Source organism: Equus asinus, chromosome 7 (genome assembly GCF_041296235.1).
Source record: "Equus asinus isolate D_3611 breed Donkey chromosome 7, EquAss-T2T_v2, whole genome shotgun sequence".
Lineage (NCBI taxonomy): Eukaryota > Metazoa > Chordata > Mammalia > Perissodactyla > Equidae > Equus > Equus asinus.
In genome coordinates this window covers 108,549,158-108,568,106 of record NC_091796.1, presented here as the reverse complement: position 1 = coordinate 108,568,106, position 18,949 = coordinate 108,549,158, and positions in this window count along the sequence as shown.

Here is an 18,949-nt window from a genome sequence, read left to right as displayed (position 1 = left end):
CATTGAACATTTCTGATGCAGCTTTTGAGATGATCATATAACTTTTCTCCTTTTGCACCTTTTTTGGGTAATTCCACTGATAGATTTCCTGTTTCGATTTATGGTACTGAGATAAAGACAGCTTGAGCACGATGTGTCGCTCTCGGTAAATGCTGCGATGTTCAATTTGCTGTTTTATTGAAGACACTCACTCTGCATCGATCAGTGAGGTTCTCGTCCTCGTGCTCAGCTTTGGGGGTTTGTGTATTAGGTTCTGCTCAGCTGATAGAACAAGCTGGGGCGAATCCCTCTTCAACTGTCACCAGGAAGAGTTTATATAAAACTGGCATTAGTTCTTCCTCAAATGTTAAGTAAAATTTGCCAGTGCAGCCTGTCCGGTCCTGGGGTTTCTCTGAGGGAAGGTTTCAAATGATAAATTCAATCTCTTTAGTAGTCACAGGTGAAGAATTTCAGATTTTCTTTCTTGTGTGTCAGTTTTGTTGAATATTTTTCAAGAAATTGTCCATTTTTTCAAATGTTTCTAGTCTGTTGACATAAATTGGTTTATAAGATTCCCTTGTGCCGTTTCCTCCTCTTAAATTTCGCTGTCTGTAGTCTGTGGAGACGTCCCCTTTCCCTCCTCGCACCAGCTGTTGACGTCTTCTCGTGTTTTTCTTGCTCAGACTCCCCAGAGCTCTATGGGTTTCACAGATCCCTTCAAAGAGCAAATTGCTGGCATTATTGATCCTTTTTCTTTTTTGTATATATTTTTTCTATTCCATTAACTTCTGCTGTTACAGGAGGAGCACCAGGGGAGGAGCTGACCCCAGGCCCTGGCGCTTCCATCCACTCAGCTCCATGGGCCGGGGATCCCGGCCTGGGCCCCACGCGACAGCTCCACTCCTGGGGCTGGCACCTGTCCGCCTCCAATGGCCCAGAGTGACCAAGCTATGGCCACTGGAACATTCTCACTGCTCCCGGGTCCCTGGGAGCCCTGTACCCCCAACACCTCCCAGAGGTCCTGACCCTGGTCAGCGCCCTCCTCCCCGGGGTCTGCCTGTCCCTGTCAAACTGTACATCTCCCCTGAGTCCAAGCCCCACCCAACCCCTGAGGGGAGAGTGTAGGTGACCAAGAGCCAGCTAGGACCCTCCATCCCCCTCCACCAGGCGACCCAGACACACGTCTCCCTGCCTCAGGGCCCCAGTGCAATGGAACCCAAGCAGGAACTTCCCTGGCCTGGCCTTCATTGCCCTGCATTCTGCACCATCAATTCTGACCTTAAACAGCAGCCAGCAGTTTCTCTGGAGGACAAGACCCCACCTGTGGGAAATGAGGGCACGGACGGTCAGGGAACCACAACGGGTCCAGAGAAAGCGGGCGGGGAGTAAGGGCTCCTGCCGCACACGGGTTCCCCTCTGGGGCAGGTCTAGCATGGCCTCCGGAACTGGGCAGGGGTGCAGGCCCTGGCCAGGATCTGCCAATGCCCTGAGGCTCCGGGGCATGACCCCTGACTCCCTGCCCAGCCTAGCCAGTCTCAGGATGGGGTCAAAGAGGGCTCGGGACACCCAGGCTCCCCTCCGGCTCACCATGTGCTTCCTGGGGGCTCAGGCAAGTTGCACGGTGTCTCCAAGCCTCAGCCCCCCTTGCACAAATCCAGCAATGGGCATGGGGGCATGACGCCCACCGGCCTTCCTTCGGTGAGCACAGGACATGGTCTGAAGGTCCATGCAGTCCTTTACAGGACATTTCATTCTCGGAACAATTTCTGAGGAACTCAGCTGCTATGTGAGAGCCCAGGCTCTCCCAAACTCAGCCTGCATGCCCTGTGGTTCCCTTTTCCGGAACAGGGCCCTGTGAGTCACAAAGGGCTTCCTGGAGGAGGTGGTGCCTTTGTTGACAGCTTTGATGCGAGAAATCCACGAGCCACTTCCCAAGGGGCTTCTGTCCCTAGACTTGAAGGAGCCCTGGCCCCTTCTGCCCTTGGTGACACCCAGGCTGTCTGCTTCCCACAGTCCTGGGTAACGGGGAGGAGCCCTGCCTGTGAGATGGCGAGAGCTGGGTGTGTGCGCCGGGCCCGAGAGCTGGTTCCAGGCAGGGGGACCCCAGGGAACCGAGGAGGCACACTGGGGACTTCAGGGGAGAGGACCGGCGGGAAAACCCCTCTCCAGGCCCTGCGACCCTTAGCCCTTGTCCTAGCTGAAATCAAGCACTCCCTGTGTTTCTACACAGAATTGGGGCTCTCTGCCCGATGCACATCAACAAGCCAATTAATTACTGCATCAGCCTTTGCGGGAGAAATTGGCTTTTATCAGGAGAGACGGGTCTGCAGGGAGACGGGAGGTGTGCCCCCAGATCTGTCTCCCGATTCAGGATTCGGGGTGAAATAGAAGAGGTTGGGGAGGACAGGCTGGACGCAGACGCGCTGGCGGGGCAGGCTTTGACTGGTGGACTTCAAACATGTGTGGTAAAGTTCTAAACATTTATGATGGGGTGGAGAAGGGATTTTCACACCGGATCTTCCTGAATGAGGGGCCCCTCGCTTCGGATGAGAGTCTGACTTTCAGGTTCGTTTTGTCCGGGTCCTTGGGTTCCATGGGGAGGAGGACCTTTACTTCCGAGGTCGTGTCAGGTCACGGTTTCTTCTTTGCCCATGCCCTGGCTGCATGACTTGGCAGGTTTTCGGAAAGGCAACTCTTAATCTGTCTGCTGAGGAGAGATGGGCTCAGTGGAACCGGTCCTGGGGGGCCTGCGGTTACACCCAGGCCAAGGCAAACGCTGAGGAGTGACCAGGGCTCCATCCCCCAGATGGACCACTGCCCGGCCTGGGGAGGCCAGACGGGGAGGGGCACGCCAGAGGGGCCGGAGGCCTGGCCGGGAGCAAGGATGGGGTCCAGGCAGCTCCACCCTGACCCCTGGGGGGCCGTGGCAGGTCCCCTCCCAGCTCTGGGCCTCAGTTTCCCATCTGTACATTGAAGGACCTGGTTTCCATGATTTCAGGAGATGTTACAGGAAAGCCTCATGTTTTCCTGAGAAGACTGAACTCCAGCCCAGGCACTCGGGGCCCCAGAGGGGAGAAGGCAGAAGTGGGCTGCAGCCTGATGCTCCTCCCCCGGGGACCCTGGCACTCAGATCTTGAAAAGCAACGCAGCCCCCATGAGGGTGCTCAGACCCAAAAGAAGGCCAAGGGGTGAGGGCACCTGGGATTCATGCCCTGCTTCCCAACTTCCTGTGCTCCCAACTTCCTGTGCTCCCCAATTTCCTGTACTCCCCAACTTCCTGTGCTCCCCAATTTCCTGTGCTCCCCAACTTCCTGTACTCCCCAACTTCCTGTGCTCCCTGACTTCCTGTGCTCCCCGACTTCCTATGCTCCTAACTTCTAGTGCTTCCCAACTTCCTGTGCTCCCAACTTTCTGTGCCAGGGCCCCCGAGCAGGGGAGACAGACTCAGGACACAGGACAAGCTGTCCAGCCCAGAGAGGCTCAGGCTCAGAGCTGAAGGGAGGACGCCGCCCGGGAGAGCCCAGGGGAGCCCAGCTGGTCGGGGTGCTGGGCGGCTGGCACAGAGTCCCACCTGCCTGGACTCTGGGGGTGTGAGGCAGCATCGGGGCAGACGGCTCGGCTGAGAAAGGCCCCCTGGGATCCAGGTGGGGGTGTGGCCGGACGCTCCCCACTGGGCCTGTGGTCTGAAAAGCCGTATTTCACAGCAGGGCCTCCAGGAACAATCCCTGCTGTTGTAGCTGGAGCCGTGGAAGGCGTGGGGTTGGAGGGCGGCTAGCCCAGAGCCAGCCACCCCCGACCTGCGAAGGGCACGGGGCTGCAGGTCAGGGCCGAAGGGGCGCTGACGGCAGGCAGAGCTGTTGGGACAGGCGGTGCCCACCCTCGAGTAGGGGCCCAGCACTGCCAGCTCCCGAATGTTCCAGCCCAGTTGGACCCAGGGGCCCTGCTCTCCTGGCCTGTGACACACGGGCCAGGGGTGGACTCGCTGGACCTCACTCAGTGGACGTCCATCCCAAGGCCTGGGGCAGCGTGTGCACCTCAAGGACATGAGGCAGAGTGAGTTCCAGCCAGAGGGGAAACAGCGAATTTAAGACACAGCCGTGGACAAAATGCGCCCCCACGCCCCCCAGACGCAGGCGTCCAGTGCAGCTACTGCCCTCCCGGCTCCAGCACTGGCCAAGGGCCCATGCGTGGGTCCTCGGGAGTCGGAGACTGAGGCCCCAGTGCCCATGGAGGAGCAGCTCGCGCCCAGGTCAGGGGGCTGGGCGGGTGGGGAAGGAGAGGGAGGGGCCCCAGGAGGAGGGAGCTGGAGGGGGCCAGGAGCCTGCACCCCCGACCTGCACCCAGCTCCCCTCCCTCCCAGCTGTGGCTTTTTGGGAAACCCCTGACCCCCAGAACCTCTTGTCTTCATCTGACCAATGCAGATGACGAGGCGCTGCCCCCAGGGTTGTTGGAGACTCCCTGTGAAGGTCACATTCCTAGTGGCAGGTCTTCCTCTCTGCCGTTGAGATTCTAGCAGGTTGGGCCGGGGTTCTGAAGCAAGAAGAACATGCCAGGCTCCACCTTCCAGTCCTCACGGCAGCCAGGAGCGCCAAGCCCAACACCAGGGTCATTCCACTCAAACTGGTCCAGCCAGCGCTAAACTGACCATCGTGGCCGCTCCTGTGCTCAAAAGCCATCGATGGCTCCCCAGTGCCTCTGAAGGCAGTGCGGTGAGCGCAGAGCCGCTGCCCTGCTCTCCACACAGAGTGTAACTTGCTCAGGTTTTGGGCACGTCTGCTTCCACGCTGATGGCTGTAAGTTGTGAGAACGTCCTCCCAACACTGCTTTTAGTCTCTGTGCTCGTCAAAGCCTCTGGGCCAGCATCCCAGGTTGTCACAACCAGACTTCAAGGAGGCCTTGGCACCCTGGAACCCAATCCCTCATCTACCCCAGGCAGTCACCAGGACGCTCTCCGCCTGTGGGAGTGTCCCGGGGCCCCTGGTCACTCTGTGCTGCATGGGGAACACGCTGAGTCCAGTGTGAAGCTTGACAGAAGCTTCCGCATGGGAAGTCCTCACGGTCCTGCTCAAAGGAAGCAGAACTTCTCACCGCCGGAGAAAGGTGGCCCTGGGCCGAGCATGTCCCCTGGCGTGTGGCGTCCGGGACTTGCACGCAGGGTGCATGGGGACTCCTGAACCGGGATCTGCACTGACCGGGCTGCCGGGGCTCCCTCTGCATGGCTGCACCTCCCTCCCGCCATCAGCACTGTATCTGCTGGAGCTCGTCCAAGGCCAGGACTTCTGGGCCGCAGAACTGAGCGATGCCTCCCTGGAGGCTGAGAAACATGTGTTGGGATCCTGGGTCCAAACCCAGGCCCAAGCTTCCCAGCCCGTGTGGCCTTGGGCTCACAGCCTCACCTGCAAAGGGGGCGCTGAGGCCAGCCTCTGAGGGCTGCCCAAGGTGGGACACGACATTTGCAAACTTCCAAGTGCCAGTCAGCACCCAGTAGGTCTTCAAAATGTGTGTCTCCAGAAGGGACTAGAAGGGTAGGACAGTGAGGTTGTCAAGCCACAGTGGCTCCAGCCCTACGCCTGGCTTGGGACAGCCTGGCCCGTGGGTCCCGCAGCGGCCAGGGCCGCCTCACTCTGGACTGTCCCTCCGCCCCACAGCTTCATTCACCCGGCCGGCTGGCCCTCTCCCTCACCTCCTCACTGGGTGCCTCCATCCTGCCACCGCGGGCCCCAGGAGAGCAGGACAGGCAGGGCAGGAGGTGGCTGGAGCTCCAGGCCCACGTCTGAGCCAGCTTCCCGGGGCTGCCGTCACAAATGACCTCAGGCAGGGGCTTCAAACAACAGAGATTTGTTGAGGGTCTGGAGGCCGGAAGTCCATCAGGGCGTCCGCTGGGCCTTGCTCCCTCCAAAGGCTCCGGGCAGCCTCCTTCCTGCCCTTCCGGCCTCAGGTGGCTCCGGGGCTGCTGCGCTCGTGGCCGTGTCACTCCAACCTCTGCCTCCGTCTTCACACAGCCTCTTTCTGCCCCCTCGCTTATATGGACACCGGTGGTTGAGTCTGAGGCCCACCCAGATAATCCAGCATGACCTCACCTCAAGATCCTTAATTACATCTGTAAAGACCCTTTTTCCAAATAGGGTTGCGTCTAAAAGTCCCAGGGCTTAGGGTGTGGACATATTTTATTGGGGGAGGAGGGCACCATTCAACCCACCGGAGAGTTGAAGGACCAGCTGTGCCGGGTGGGGCCTCCGGGCCTGGCCGGTGGTGTCATGTGGCTGCCTGCTGTCCTCCTCGCGGCCATGCCACGGGCCCGGCCTTCAAACGGCATCTTTAGCCAGTCTGGTGGCAGAAGATGCTCTGCAGGTGGGAGTCGGCAAGGCCTGTGCTGCCCGTCCCGGGACATGCGGAGACGGCTGGGTGTGGAGGGGGCGGCTGGCAGTTTCCTGTGCCCCGCAGCTGCACGACCTCCCCTGCTGCGCACACTGCTGGCTGTAGGAAGCCGCGCTGCGCGGCTGGGACGCTGAGTCAGGAAGGCCTTCCGCGTGAGGTTTCTCATCAGGAGGGTGGACGTCTCAGCAGCTGGCCCGGCTGAGGCGGCTGCGGCTGGAATTTTAACATGACAGTTGGCAATTCCCTCCTGAGGGGCTGAGGACAGGGACAGGGACAACAGAGGAGGAGGAGCATGGAAAGTGCTCTTTGGGGCCTAATGGGCTGGAGGGGACTGTCCCAAACTGAGTCCCACAGCCACCCAGGGCCCTTCCGTCCTAGGAAGGGCTGTCCCCAGGTTCATGTTGCGGGTAGAAGTGGGGAGTAGGGCGCCCCATCACGGCTGGGAGCCGGCAGCTGCCTCTCCCACACAGATGCCCCCGTGGCTGACCCAGGACTCCCAAGGCCTCGTCCTGTTTCAAGACGCCCCACAACCAACTGGAGGGGCCTGGGTGGAAGGTGCCTCCGGGTGGATGGGGAGCGTGGGCAGGAGGGGTGTCTGTCCTGGCAGTGCCTGTGGTGGCCTGAGGCGGCCAGGGCAGAGAGAGCTGCAGCCTCGGCTGAGACGGAAGCAGCTGCTGGTGGACGTGCTGGAAACATGCCTGGGGCCGGGAGGGGGCTGCAACTGGGATCACTATAATCTCCTTCTCTGTGTGATGATAAAGTGCACTTTTAGCAAAAAGCTCTAAATCATCTCTGAGCAATTTTTTTCTTTTAGTGGAAATGGAAGGAAACAAAGAAAAAGGAAGGAAGAAAGAAGCCTTTTCCGGCTGCTGCTCCCCGAGGAGGTGGCAGCCTCAGCAGCTGTGGCCACGCAGCCTCTGTGTCCCCTCCTCCCCCCGAGGGAGGTGGGTGCAGGCTCCAGGAGGAAGGCTATCCCCAGCCAACCCACATCTGCCAGCCACACAGCTGCCTGCAGGACAGTGACCACAGGCAGAGCCCCAGGGTCTGAGCGCAGGAGGGCAGCCACCGCACCTGCCCTTGCCCTGGTCTCCCCTCCCGGTGGTGGGGGCGGTGGGGAACTGGAGCCCTCCATCGCTGTAGGATACTGCTGCGCCCTCTTCCCTCCCAGGACCTCCGTCTACGGGGCCACTGAGGGGCTGGGGAGGAGGGGTATGGTCTTGCCCAGGGTGGAGGCCCCCTGGGGCTGGGGCTTGGCCAGGAGCAGCCGGTCCCGGCCAGGAGTGGATGAGTCAAGTCTGCAGCAGGGTGGAAGTGGATGGGAGACTGGGGAGTGACCCTTGAGGTTGGTGGCTGGAGCTGGGTGTTGTGAGGGCACTGGACCAGTCAGGCAGGCAGCTGGGGGCCCACAGCAGGGAGCCTCCACCCTCAGCTCCCTCGGCGGGCCTCAGGGGTGGGGCTGCAGCCTTCAGCACCCCCTCAAGCCAGGGGGTGCACCTCGCCAGTTCTGGCGGCTATCTAGGCCCCACCTCCAGCGCCCATGGACTCCCTGGGGCAGGCCCAGGGCAGGGTTTCAGGAGCCGGGACGGCAGGGGTGGGTGGGAGGCAGGAGGCGCTGGGGCTGCCCCCACCCCCACCCCACAGCCCCCACCCCCAGAAGAGCCGGGAGATCCACCTGCACAGCAGCACCCTGTTGCTACGGAGTCCTCTCGGTGCTCAGTCACAGGCACATGTCTGCTTAGCGGCAGCCACCACCTCCACCAGCTTCCTCCCGCCGTGTGCGCTTTCAACAATCCGAAGCCATTTGGAACACGGATACTATTTCGGCTCCGCTCCACCACCACTACACCATTCAACCCACTGGAGAGTCGAAGCACCAGCTGTGTAATGCCCGGCTTCTTCCAGCCCCACCCGCTCCTCACCTGTGAGACCCCAGGACCTCCTCCCGAAGCCTCCTGCTCATCCTTAGGACCCCCAGCCTCCTCGCCCCTACCCCCGTGCCTCTCCAAGTCCTGTCTACCTGCTCATTCTCCTGTCCACGGGCTGCCGTGTAGACACTTAGGGGTGTGGAGCTTCCAGGTTGGGAGGAACCGGCTGGGTTTCGCCCATCCCAAGACCCAGGCTCAGAGGCCTAGAGGGAGCCACCCCTATTGTCCTCCAGGTGGGGACTCAGGCCCCAGAAGCAAAGAGAGGCTGGGGCAGCTGGCACCCATTGGAGGGCCTGGGAAGAAAAGAGCAGCGCCGGAGGGCACAGGGTTTCAGGAGCATAGCAGAATCAAGATGGAAATTTATCTTTGCTTCTCCTCCCTGGAGAAATGGGGGCTAATGTCCCTGCCCCCTGGAGCCGGCACCCGCTTCAGTGACTTGCTTGACCAACAGGGTGTGGTGGAAGTGACATCTTCCTTCTGACGCCCTGCAGCCCTGCCTGCTCCTTTGGAAAGCTCACCCTACGGGGGACCAGCTGCCACGTGAGACGCTCACCCCCAGCCACGCCATGAGACTCCCAGGTCTTCGTGCAGAGAAGCAAAGACCAAGGAGCACCAAGGAGCTGGGCGCATGAGTGAGCAGGCCACCTGGGGAGTGGCCACCACAGCCAACCCACATGGATACAAGAGAAACCGCCCTGCTGAGCCCCATCCAAACTTCTGACCCACAAGGCCAGGAGCAAAATAAATGGGTGTTTCCAGCCACCATGTCTGGGGTGGTTCATACATCGCAGTGGACGCTAGAACACAGTGTGGTACCCAGAAGTGGGGCACTGCTGACACAGAAACTCCAAACGGGGTGACTGGTTTGGGGAGTGGGGGAGTGGCTGGAAGGACGTCAAGGCCAGGGGACTGTGGGGAGTGCCTGAAGGACAGCAAGGGTCATTTATGGAGGAAAGACGGCCCCTGGTACCCAGTGAGTGGAAGAGGGGAGGGCAGCTCGTGAGCTGGGGGGTCTGGCCGGGGAAACTTCCAGGCAGAATGTCAGAGGATCCAGCTGGTTTGGTCTAGCTGCTTATGATTACACAGAGAGAGAGAGAGAGACGAGCCAAAGCAGGAATGGCTGTGTTTCTGAGCCGAATTTAGAGGAAACATGGGGGACCCAGGACCTGCCGTCTCCCTTCAAACTCTGTGCAGAGATTCTCAACATGAAAAATGACCTCTGGGCAAAGATGTGCGACTACGAGCCAGGGCACACAGACTTTCTGTTCAGGAAGATTTAAGGTGGTGTCTAGCTCCTCTCTCAGGTCAACAAAGGAGACTCAAAAAATCTTGGAGGTGTACCCCAGACCCTCCCATCCAGACTGTGGGGCTTCTGAGAATGTTAAGGGCTTTGTCCTGCAGCTGTCCGGGTGGAGTGCCCCAGGCAAGGAAAGGCTCCCCTCGATTTAGCTGGAGCAATGTGGGGCAGCCTCTGTCCAGTCGAGCTGGTTATCAATAATCCACAAGAGCCCTCAACGCTTTTGGAGAAGTTGTCCTGGCTCAGACCAAAAGGGACACCACTGTCCACCTCCTCAACCTTCTGTGGGCAGGAGAGAAGCTGAGCCCCAAGCCGGCTGCAAGCGGGAGCATTTCTTATGGAAAAGGAAGAGCCACCCAGGTGAGCAGGGGTCCCAGGGGAAGCCGAGAACTGTAGAGGGTCTTTCTAGGGGAGCGGGAGCCGGCCACGCATGATTTCGGGACTGCCAGGGGACAGATCGTGTGCTCTCCCATTTCTGCCTTGTTGAAATGAGGGTGTCCACTTGGGGAACCTGCCTAAGTCTCCCCGTGGTGCAGGTGGCGTCAGATAACCAGGCTCCGGTTTACAGGTCTTCAGATCAGAGTACCCGCTGGAGGAGCCAAATCCAGGAACCCCGTGTACACGCGGAGCTCCTAGACCAGGTGGCCCTGGACTCAGACAAGCTGAGACGGGGTGAGACCCGTGGAGCTGACCGTGGACGCGTGCGTGAGCCCAGCTGCAATCAGCCAGGCCAGACCAGATGAGGGCCACCCAGAGAACCATGAGCAACTCGAATAGTTGTTGAAGCCGCTAAGATTGCAGGTGGTTTCTCGCACAGCAGAAGTGAACTGATGCTGAATTCATGATATGGGAGTTATACCTCCATCATTTTCTAAAAAGAGTCACTGAGACAGTGTCTGCCTGCCGAGGGCTCGCGTTCCTGCCATCAGGTCATCAAGGAAGGCAGAGGCAGAAGGCTGGTCCCACCCACGGCCTGCCTCTGGGGAGGAAGCCCAAGGGCTCTGTTGGTGGCAGCTGTGCCAAAGGGGTGAGGGCAGTATAAACAGACCTTCACTCTGGTGACACGCCAGATCGGATGTGCAGAGACCCAAAAAGATTTCATATTTTTAAAGCGTGCCTGAGCTCGAGAGAGAGTAAGGGAAACAACCAGAGGTCAGAAAAACATAATTCCAGGATGGAGAGTGAGCGTGGGCACAGGCGCCCACTGGCCCTGGATGGCCTCCGGTCTGGGTGTCCGTGAGCAAGTCGGTGTGTGTGGATCAAGATGGAGCGAGCGAGGTGGCAGAACGGTGGCAGAGCTGGAGCCCCGGCAGGAGGCGAGGTGCACTGGGTAATGCTCTTCACAAATCCAGGAGCCCAAGATCAACTTCCACAGTGACCAAGCTAGACAGGACCCAGAAGACGCACCTGACTTGGCCTGAGGGCTCAGGGGAGGGGAAAGGGGTGTATGCGGGAGGCGGGTAACTCTCTCCTAAGGATTCCTACCCACAATCCCTCATTCATGAAGATTTGGGGGCTGGGATCCACACCTATGTGCACTAAAAAATAATTTATGGGGCCAGCCCAGTGGCACAGCTGTTAAGTTCGCACATTCTGCTTCGGCGGCCTGGGGTTCGCTGGTTCAGATCCCAGGCATGGACCTACACACCGCTTATCAAGCCATGCTGTGGCAGGTGTCCCACAAGTAAAGTAGAGGAAGATGGGCACAGATGTTAGCTCAGGGCCAGTCTTCCTCAGCAAAAAGAGAAGGATTGGCAACAGATGTTAGCTCAGGGCTAATCTTCCTCAAAACAAAAACAAAAACAAAAAAGATTGGCAACAGATGTTAGCTCAGGGCTAATCTTCCTCAAAAAAATAAAACAAAATAAATAATTTACTTAGAGTGGTCCTGGGTTGGCAGTATCCCCAGACATTTGGATCCACCTACTAATTCTTTTTGAGAAAACCACGCTTTGAACACAAACCTCAAAGGAGTTCTACAAGCAGACTTCAGCGACCATGAGCTCGCAAACAAAACTCAGACACATCCATGAAAGCTGGCGTCCTGAGTGAGTGTCAGCAGAAACAGACCTACGAGGGCTTAGAAAACTGGAATTACCAGAGGGGAAACTTTAAAAAGTGTGTTCAATACTTTTTAAAGAAGTTGTTGGGGAAATTGAAGACATCAAATTGTGAAAGAGAGGATAGCAAAAACAGTCAGACAGACATGAAAAAAGTGAACTTCCAGAAATAAAAATCATTGAAATTAAAAATTCAAAAGAAGGTGACACAGCCAAAGAGAGAATCACTGAATTAGAAGATAGAACAGAAAATCACAGAATGCAGCTCAGAGAGAAACAAGGTAGAAAAGACAAAGGAGTCACTGAGACACACGGAGCTTTGGGGCGTTTCTGTGGAACCATCTTCCAGTGCACTGGTGTTTTCCTCGGCTGTGATGAATCTGTCAATGAAGTGTCTGTCTTTTCTGTGACAGGGTTTTTATTTCTAGCATATCCTTTTGACTGTTTCTCAGCATTTCCATCTCTCTGCTTACTCACTCATCATTTTTGGCATGTTGTCTTTTTCCACTAGAGTCCTTAACATATTGAGCCTGGTTATTTTAAATTCCCTGTCTGATCATTTGAGCATCTGTATTATATTTGAATCTGTTTCTGAGGGTCGCATTGCCTCTTCAGAGAGTGTTTTTGTTTATCTTTTGAGGTGTCTTGTAAATTTTTGCTGAAAACCCAGCCTATTGGATTGGGCAGTGGGAACTGAGGTCAAGAGGCCTTTAGTGTGAAGCTTGGTGTTAATCTAGCAAGGAACTGGGCTGTGTCTGACAATGGCCATAGCTGTAGGTGCCAGAGGCTTCCAGTTCCTCTGGAGTCCTTGCTTGTGCCTCCCCTATTGACGTTGGGCTTCTCTGACTCCTCCTCCTTAGAGAGCGCCTGGGTCTTTCCCAGAATCCACTGTTATTACAGGGGAGCCCCCCTGTAGAGCGAGAGGGAGCATTCTATAACCTTCCTATTAAAAGTCCATCTTTCACTGGGCCTGTGACCTTGGGCTGTGACCTGCCCAGTGTTTCTCCGAGGGCGCAGCCTTTTTCCCACTGCCCCTGCTCCTTCTCTGCTACAACGTTCTCCATCTATTTCCTTGAAGCCCTGGCCCTTGTCTACCGTTTGTCTGTCTTTATCCTAAGGTGGAACGGGAAGGCTGGAGGGGGCTGGAGCAAGAGGAATCCCGTCCCCCAGCAGGCATGAGGTTGGAACTTGCATTCAGGCAAATCTTCCCCATGGAGAGTGGGCCTTTGTTATAGAGAAGGTCTGGCAGCATTTTACACGCTACTTTTCTCCACTCGCTGCCAGAGATGCTGGGATCTTTCTCAATCTTCACCATGAGAAGCTGGTCAGGTTTCTGGAGGAAAAGCCCATGAAAGTGTTGGGAACCCCCTAAGACTGTGGCTCCAGGAATTTCTCCCCTTCGTGCTAGTCCACACACAGGCTTTCGCAATTCATCCAAGTTTCCATGTAAGTGTTCCTACCACTCCTGGCTCCAGCAGCTTCTGCTCCAGGTCAGCAGATCTCAGATTTTTTCTTCTGTACTCGCCTATCTCTTCAGATTTTGGGGGCCGTGGTTTGCTTTGCAACCTCCGGTCTCTGATGAGTCTGAGAAAACTCATCAATTTTCAGTTTGTCTACTTTTTTCCTGTTGTAAGGACAGTGGTGACCACTTCTAAGCTCGTTAAACACAGGAGCTGAAACTGGAAGTCCTGATGGTTTTTTTATTGTTATTATTTTGTGCAGAATGCATCATTGTTATCTGTGGCAGGATCAATCCAGTTGGAGCCCAGCTGGAGAACAGATGTGGAGCTTGGCCAACAGCTTTTTAAAATGTCAGCTTTTCTCACTTCAAAAAAAAATTCTAGGGCGGCCTCCTCTGGCTCCCCACCAAAGAGAGAGCCAAGCGTGGCCTGGACGACGTCGGTTGGAACCTGTCACACAATGACTCTGCTGGTTGGGCGTGTTCCCTGTCCTGCAGGTGGAGAAACCATAGCGGGGGTGGTACACGGTGGGCATGCGCTTCTGCCACACCCCCTGGAAGCACTCTGGGTGCCCTCAGGGTAAAGCCAGGCTTGATCCCTTGCCGCGGCTCCTGTGCCACTGGGTGATCCCCCTTTTGCAAACTTCTCATTCTCTTTTCTCAGCTCAGTGCCTGTGAGCCCCGGATTGTGCCTGGCACACAGTGAGCTCTGCAGTTGGTGACTGGCCTGGGATCTGATCTCCCACCGCGAGGTGGGGTGGGCGAGTGAGGGTGTCTGGTAGGGACTGGAAGGAGCCACCCCTGTGGTAGCAGACCCTACAGGGGGCTACTCTTACACCCCAAGAGGAGAGGATGCCAGGCTCATGAATGCACCAAGTGCGATGACGCCAGGCCTGCCAGCCCCTCTGTCTTCTCTTCCATTCCTCTCTCCGTTGTCTCTGTGTCCTTCTCCTTTTGCTAGCACGTGCCCCTGTCAGGTAATCTCATCGCCGTCGCCCTGCCCCACTAGGGACACAAGCTTCTCTGCACAGGGTTTGACTCCAGCGGGCCCCACGGGTTCCCCTCACCTGCCACAGCTCCTCTGCGCAAGGTCCCTCAGCTCCCTGCACCCTGGATCTTGCCCTCAGGCGCCCTGCCCAGAAAAGGCCCTGAAGGCACCTTTCCTGAGTGGGGGCAGGTCGCAGATGTCTTTCCCTGGTCCTCATGTCTGAGCTGCGTCCTTCCCCAGGGCTTTGGGGGCCGACCTTGGGCTCCCTATGGCAGAGGCAGCCTGACTTCACCCCATACGCCCCCCCAGTGGTGGTGGCCCTGTGAGCTGGCGCATGACTTCCGGAATGCAATTTGCAGGAAGCAGTGAGAACAACAAGTTCTCCTGAATCGGGTCGTCTCAGTTCATGGGAGCTCACCCTGAGAAGACTGCGCCAGTGAGCAAGAAGAGTTTGCCACTGAGATGCACCTTGTCACAAGGCTGGTGCTGGGGACACCCTCAGTGTTCCACGCCTGGGAGAGTGAAGGAAGGAGTGCACATCCCTTCTGTCGAACTGTGTGCAGCCTACACGTTCACTGTGTGAACACTGCAAATTTCATGGACATGTGAGCACACCGTCCAGGAAGGAGGGGAACCAGCGGAGCATGGAGTTCATGGCCCTGCGATGCAAACTTGCTCCATGTGCTGTGGGCAGACATTGCCTGGAGGGGAATATGCAGCGAATGCAGCCCTTTATTTACTCAACAATATTTATTGAGCACCTACTAATGCCAAATACTGCTCTTTATGCTGAAGATGCAGCAAGAAAAGAAATGCAGGCGAGGTTTTCTGCTTGTGTGGGTCTTGCATCTCAGCAGGGAGAGCAGAAAAAGTACTAATAAATGAACAGATCCTGCTGGTGGGGTCAGTGCTGCAGGGGAAGTCAAGCCGGGGCAGGAGGAGGAGGCCTGCGAGGCAGAGAGAGCTGCTCGAGAGGGTGGCACCCAAGCAGACTCCAACCCACGGCACAGGCTCAGTCTGGTATTGTCACCACAAGTGTTTCAGGTCGTCGGGCTGCAGCCTCCTCTGGGATCATGCTCGGCTCACAGCCCCGGGCTGAGGTCTCCCACCTCATGTGTGCATAGCTGGTACAATATGCTTCTGAGGGCGGAACCCAGCCTCGTACACGTGGGACTCTTGCACATGGGTGGAGTCCCCTACAGGTTCTTGGAAATGACTTCAAAATCATTCCAAACCGGGAGGTCAGAGAGAGATCCTGCATGATCCTGGCGTTGAAGGAAGCTGGAAGGCTCTACTGAGGTGGGGGGTGGGCAGAGGGAGTTTGGGGAGTGGCATACAGAGCTGCGGGCAGGATCCGGAGAACACGAGGTGTGTGCAGAAGGAGAGAGGAAGCAGCCTGACCCAGCCCAGAGGTCTTCAAGGGACTCGGACCACGCAGCCTGACGGTGGAGGCCTTGGGGAGCTGTGGCGTTGCCCTGCAGGCACCCCCCAAAGTCAGGGAGGTGCTGAGCAGGCCTGGCTGGCCACAGGCCTATGGGACGACCATGCATATGGCTGGCTGACACCTGCCTCCGCGTGAAATCCCAGTGGGTCTCCGGCCCCCATCATGGCATCCAGCACCAAGCATGTGCTCCACAGTGACGTGCTTCTTCCTGTAGGCTGGCCAAGGATGCCCTTCTGTGCCTCAGCATGGCTGGGGGATTCCTGGGAGCAGGGAACGTAGCAGGGATGGGGAGGCAGAACTTCACAGAGGACGCAGACATTCCACCCCTTTCCCAGGCCTCTTCCCCCTTTTCATGTTCCCCAAGCCCACAGACATCCAGTGTGCCAAGTCTCTGAGAGGCAGAAAGTCTGAGCCTGAAATCCAGATCATTGCACAGAGAGGAGACTCAGACCCAGAGAGGGAAGGCTCTCCCCTGAGGTCACACAGTAAACCCACCAGCAGAGCGTCTCTCAACACCATCTCTCCTTCTGCCTCTCGGAGGCTGCAAGGCTGAGCCAGTTTCCTCTTTGAGCCTCTGCTGATTCTTCTGGAAGGTGGATATCAGGAAGGTGATGGGCTGGAATGAGAGGATGTGCCCATTCAGAGTGCTTGTGCTCTTCCCTCTGCTCCATTCAGCACTGTGCTTCTGTGCTCTCTCCTCTCGAAGGAACCGATGAGGAGCAACAACTTGGAGGTGTGGCTGTCCTGACACCAGACGCGTTGCCTGGCAATGGTGGGCAGTGAGCACCCCGCTCCCTGGGTGGCAGAGCACCTCCCGCTGGAAGGACAATGCCGTCCTGGTCTGGGGGGAGAGAGAACACGGCTTCCCTGCCTTGGGCTCCCCTGGCCTCCACTTGGCTTTCCCAGGCCCTGCAAACAGGAGTGCAAGGGGGCCTGCCACGGCCCATTGGCTCACCAATGGGCCTCACCAGGGCCGCTCACCCCAACTCTCCACCTCGTTAGGCAGCCGCTGAGCAGCCATTCTGCCTGCCCTGGCATATTGACACAAACAGCCTTATTACCTGGCTAATTACAGCCAGAGCCCCCCACCCAATCAGTCCTGGTGAGTTGCTGGAGAAAGTGCTGTGAAGGGGGAATCTGTGGTGTCCACCGTAGCGATTGCCCAGGTGTTTTTCAAACCAGCTTCTATCCTTCCTCTGAGAGACGCCTCGTGCCTGCCCTGCACTTTCTCCTTGGGCCAAGAGAAAGGGCCGAACCTACTGCCCCGTGGGTCTCTTTGACATCACAGATTCAGCACCTCCAAGGTGGACAGCGCCCGGCCGGGTAATCCATTTCCCTGAGCCTGGATTCAAATGTGCACCACGTGAGGGATCCCGCCATCCTCGCAGGGCTGGGCGAGGTGGGAGCGTGCATTTCAAGAACCTGACACCTGGGACACTGTTCAAAGGGCAGGCACAGGAGACCACACACTTCTTGGTCCGAGAAGTTCATCCGGGGGGGTTGGAGCAGGGAGCATGGAAGAGGCGGCATTCCAAACATTCACACGGAGCCTCGGATTTCTCATAGGGAAACGAACACCGTAATTGCTTCCCCTCCTGCTGCTGCAGGAAAGCAACACAGGAGTGTCCCTGAGCTGGCCGGGCCCCTGGGGACCCAGATGGGCCTTTGTAAAACTTGACTTTCCCTGACCTAAATTTCGGATCCCCTCCGCTCTGACAGTGTCCAATAAATAACTCCACACTGCATGAGTGATTGCAAACCCCAGAACGGCTTTAATTTTGCACAGCAATAAATTAAATGCAATGTCTGCTGTGTGTGCACGATTAAACTCTTTTTATAGCATTTCGTGTAGCTTTACGACTGGACCACAACACCTCTCAGAATTCTGGGCAGAGTCCTCCACAGGCAGGCATCTCATCCAGGTCTGGACCCCCAGTCATGCGGGTGGCAAGGCCCCTGTGCGGTCTAGTCCTCAGGAACCACAGAGCTGGGCCAGCTAGAGCAGGGCGCTGAGCTGGGGTTGCCACGAGCTCCTCCAGCCTGCGGGTGGCGCAGCAGGCGGTCACCACGGGCGTGTGGAGAGAGTCAGGCTCTGCCCCCGATTTGTCCTTCCTGTCATTCCTACTCGTACTTTTCCTACTGGGTTCTTTTCTCCTCCTCCTTTCCAACCTTCAAACAAATTAAGCTTTCTTATTTCTTATTTTTCCTCCTCTTTTGGTTCAGATGTTATCCATACTACTTACATTCTTTTAGTGGTTACTCATGTCTAATATGCTTATATACAAAGTCAAAAGGCAACCAAGAGATAGATACTGTACGGTCCGCTGACTTGGGGCGCCTAGAGTCATCAGCTTCGTAGAGACACACAGCAGAATGGAGGGCGCCAGGGGCTGCGGCGGGGGAGGGGGCGTCAGTGTTTAATGGGGACAGAGTTTCAGCTTGGGAAGATGGAAAGTTCTGGAGACAGATGAATGTGGTGGTTGTACAATGCGAATGTACTTAATGCCTGAACTGTATATTTAAAATGGTTAAAATGGTTAATTTTATGTTATATATATATATATTTACCTTAATTTTTAAAAAGTTAACCAAAGTTCCCAGCCAGTTCAGTAAAGAAAGAAAATAAAGAAGTGCATAAGAAACGAGCGGAGAAAAGAGCATCATTGTTTTAGATGACGTGCTTGTCCAAGAACAAGCAAAAGCAAATATATATATTTATTAAATATATATAGTTAATAAGAAAGTTTAGCAAATTTGCTAGATACAAAATCAATACCCCACGCCCAAATGCATCTTCATACATTGACATCAAACACAATCAGTCAGAAAATAAAAATTTTTAAATGTCATTTACAGCATCAACAAAAATATATAAAATACCTAGGAATAAAGCTAAGAAGAAGTGTATAAATACTTTATGAGGAAAATTATTAAAACTTTATTTAAAGACATTAAAGAAAACCTTAGTAAAAGGAGAGCTATACTGTATATTTCATAAAGATGTCAATCTTCCCAAAACCCATCTAAAGGTTTAATGCGATTAGAACCAAAATCCCAAGAGTGGCTTTTCATGGAACCTGAAAAACTGATTTTACATTTTGTATATAAGCAAATGACCAAGATCAGCCAAGACAGTCCTGGAGTGAGAGCAAGCTAGGGATGTCCACCAACATCAATAATGGTGACAAAGTTAAAGTCATTAGACCACGTGGCAGAGATGCCAGATGGACAAAGAGAACAACAGAAGAAGATAAGAGCACAGTTAAAATATACATTTTTGGAAACTTGAAGCATACTTTATGATAAACAGTGCAAATCAATGTGAAAAAGATGGAGTTTTTGATGAGATGCTGGAAACTGGCTATTCATATTAAAAATCCTGAAAATGAATCCCTACCTCACACCACACTTAGACATAA